At 39.1% G+C, this 3,897-nt stretch overlaps 1 pseudogene; it reads left to right on the forward strand.

Moving 5' to 3' along the window:
* The first annotated feature begins 1,263 nt into the window (after positions 1-1,263).
* Positions 1,264-2,710, forward strand: LOC137760627 (ribosomal protein eL22-like pseudogene; annotated as a pseudogene).
* Positions 2,711-3,897: the final 1,187 nt, after the last annotated feature.

Raw genomic sequence — 3,897 nt, forward strand, 5'->3', positions numbered from 1 at the left:
GATGTGGAAAAATTGGAACCTGGTGCGTTGCTGGTGGGAATGAAAAATAAGTTGGCATTTGAAACATGTGATCCAGCAATTCCACTGCTGGTTATATACACAAAATAACTGAAAGCAGGGACTCAGATATTTGAATACTAATGTTCATAGCAGCATTATTTACAATACCCAAAAGGTGGAAACAACCCAAATGTTCATCAACAGATGAAAAAACAAAATGTGGTATATACATACAATGGAATATTATTCAGCCTTAAAAAAATAATGAAATTCTGATACATGCCACAACATGGGTGAACTTTGAAAGCATTTTGCTAAGTGAAATAAGCCAGTCACAAAAGGACAAATGATGTATGAGTCCACCTATATGAGATACCTAGAGCAGTCAAATTTAGAAAGACACAAAGTCGAATGGTGGCTGCCAGGGACCGGGGAGAGAAGGGAGTAGGAAGTTGTTGTTTAACAGGTATAGAGTTTCAGTTTTGCAAGATGAAAAGAGTCTCGCAGATTGGTTGCACAATGTGAATGTACTTAACACTATTGAACTGTACACTTAAAAATGATTAAGATGGTAAATTTAATGTTATGTGCATTTTACCGCAATATAAAAATTTAAAAAGAGAAAAAGAAGTAGTGGAGCTAGGATTCAAATCCAGGTCATCTGAAGACAATACATGCTCTTAACACTAGGCTACACTAGTCCTGCAGGTAATAAGATCCATGAGCCTTAGAAGGTAGTTTATCTGTCACCCTGTCTTGCCAGAGCATGTCCCTTGGATTCCACTTATATGAGGTATCCAGAATAGGCAAATTCATAGACAGAGAGAATAGAATAGAGGTTACCAGGGGCTGGAAGGAGGAAGGAATGGGGAGTTATTTTTTAATGGGTACAGATTTTCTGTTCGGGATAATAAAAAAGTAGACCTCACACCATAAAACATTCTTTTCTCTTGTGACATGATCCACTAACTTAATAGTGCAAATGGCATTGCCAGAATAAACGCTCTTCTGATCACTACTTCCTTGAAATTCATGAGGATTCTTCAGTTCATAATGAGGTTATAGTTCGTTTGGACCCAGATTTACCTATATTCTTGTGTCCTAATAAAGCCCAAAGTGAAGATCTCCACAGAGGTTACTCAGGGGTTTACTTAAGCAACCACCCACTTTTCACGAATTCTTAATAGGACTTTAAAGACCTTAGATTACCTTGTTATTTTATGTTCATCCAATACATAGTTAACATTTTGCTGCATTCTAAAGATGAAGTGAGCTCTAGGACTGGTATCAATCCATTTAATTTTTTAGCTAGAATATCATAAGTTTCCAAAGAAAAGTTACAGTTTTGTCAAACCAAAGTTCATTGCCTAGGGCATGATTTATACCAAGAAGGCAAAGCTCTCACTTGCAGACTATCTGCAAACCATTCATTTTCCAGGCTCACTATCAAACAAGAGGACTCTTTGCTAGGGCTCCTAGTTATTGCCAGCAATGGATTCCCAACTTTTCTGAAGTTGCTATTTAATGAAGTTCTCAGTAACTCACCCTCTTCTATGAAAACCTAAACATGACCAGGCATTGTGTGATATAAATTTAGCTCTCCAACCACCTCCTTCAATCTGGAACTAACTAATTATTATAAACTTTTTTTTTGTTTGTACATGAGCAACCTGGACAGGCCCTTGGTGTTCTGACTCAATTTTATAGGAATCTGATTCAGTTCTGACTCAAAAGCATGGAGACCAATTGCTTACCACAGCCTCCTCTAATTATAGCTTTATAATAACTTTTTTGTTGTTGATTTTTTAAATTGGCTGCCATTCAAACCCTGGTGGATTGCAAAATGCCCCTTCTTGTCCTCCCGTTCACCCTGGCCGGGGCCCCCTTTCACTGGGGACCTGTCTTAGTCCTTTCAAGCTGCTATAACAAAATACACAGACTGGATAGCTTATAAACAACAGAAATTTATTTCTCACAATTCTAGAAGTTTGATGTCCAAGATTAGGATGCTAGCACGGTCGGGTGAGGGCTTTTTTCCGGGTCGGAGATGTCTCATTGTGTCCTCACATGGCTAGGGATCTCCTGGATCCTCTTTTATAAGGCACTAATACCACTTATGAGGATCCCCTCCACAGTTGAAGCACCTCCCAAAGCCACCACCTACTAATACCACCACCTTTGGGGTTAGGATTTCAGCATGAATGTGTGGGGTTCACAGACATTCAGACCATGGCAGAGCCTGTTCTCATTGGTTATTGACTAATTCTCTCTTAAATGAGTCAGCCAGTCTCTCTCTAATTGCCCGGCCAGTCTTCAGGTGGTGCCGCCACAGAAGCCTAAGAAGTCAACCTGGAAGTTTAATTTGGACCTTACTCATCCAGTAGAAGATAGATAGAAGTTTGATTCTGGAAATTTTGAACAGTTTCCATGAGAGAAGATTAAAGTCAATGGAAAAACTGGAGATCTTGGGAATGTCATTCCCATTGAATGCTTCAAGAATAAAATCACAATTGTTCCTGAGAAATAGTTCTCTAAAAGGTATCTGAAATATCTTACCACAAAATATCTTAAGGAGAACAGTCTTCATGATTGACTTTATGTGGTTGCATCTGACAAGGAGACTTATGAAGTTTGTTACTGCCAGATTAGTCAAGATGAAGATGGATCTGAGTCTGAGGACTATGTGAAGCTGCCCCTTATAGGGCTTTGAAAACAAATGAGGCATGCAGGAGAAATAAACATCTAGAAATGGACTTTTAGTTTATTAGTGAATAAGATATTGTAATCTGTTAAAAAAAAAATGAGGGCTTCCCTGGTGGTGCAGTGGTTGAGAATCTGCCTGCCAATGCAGGGGACTTGGGTTCGAGCCCTGGTCTGGGAAGATCCCACATGCTGCGGAGCAACTAGGCCCATGAGCCACAATTGCTGAGCCTGCGCATCTGGAGCTTGTGCTCCGCAACAAGAGAGGCCGCGACAGTGAGAGGCCCGCGCACGGCGATGAAGAGTGGCCCCCCACTCGCCGCAACTAGAGAAAGCCCTCGCACAGAAACGAAGACCCAACACAGCCATAAATAAATAAATAAATAAATAAATAAATAAATAAAATTAGCTATTAAAAAAAAAAAAAAAAAGAGTCAGCCAGGTCGGCATACCTGGGCTGATTTACCTGTGCTTTCCCATCCCCTCCACCAGTGGTTTTATTATTGCACATAACAATACTTTGAAAAATCAGCAAGAGCTTTGCAAACCATGCTGAAAATCCTAGACCCATGCACAGCCTTCTCTGTGGAGATGAACAAGGTGGCACCACAGCAGTGTCAGAGGAGGTGTCACCACAGCAGTGTCAGAGGAGGTCTGCTAAAACATAAAATTTAAATAAAACCCAAAGTTTTATAACATAATGCCCAAAATGTTCATGCTTTGATCAAAAATCACTCAAACCAAGAATCAGGAAAATCTCTCAATATGAATGAGAAAAGGCAATAATCAGATACCCATATCCAAATGATATAGATGTTAGAATGATCTGTCGAAGAAAGATTTTGAAGAAGCCATCATAATAATGTATCAGTGAGCCATTATGAACAGATTTGAAACCAACGAAAACAGAAAGTCTCAGTAAAGAAATAGAAGATAAGAAACGGGTAAATGGAAATTTTAGAACTTAAATATAAAATACAGTAACCAAACTGAAAGTCAATGGATGGGCTCAATAGCAGAACTGAAGAAACAGAGGAAACAATCCATGGACTTGAAAATAGAAAAATAGAAATAACTCAATCTGAACAACAGAGATAAAATAGACAGAAAAATAAAATGAACATAGAATCAGGGACTTGTGGAGCTATACAAAAAATCTAGTGGTTGTGTCACCAGAGTCTTAGAAAGAGCAAGAAA

This window comes from Eschrichtius robustus, chromosome 3, assembly GCF_028021215.1.
Source record: "Eschrichtius robustus isolate mEscRob2 chromosome 3, mEscRob2.pri, whole genome shotgun sequence".
NCBI lineage: Eukaryota > Metazoa > Chordata > Mammalia > Artiodactyla > Eschrichtiidae > Eschrichtius > Eschrichtius robustus.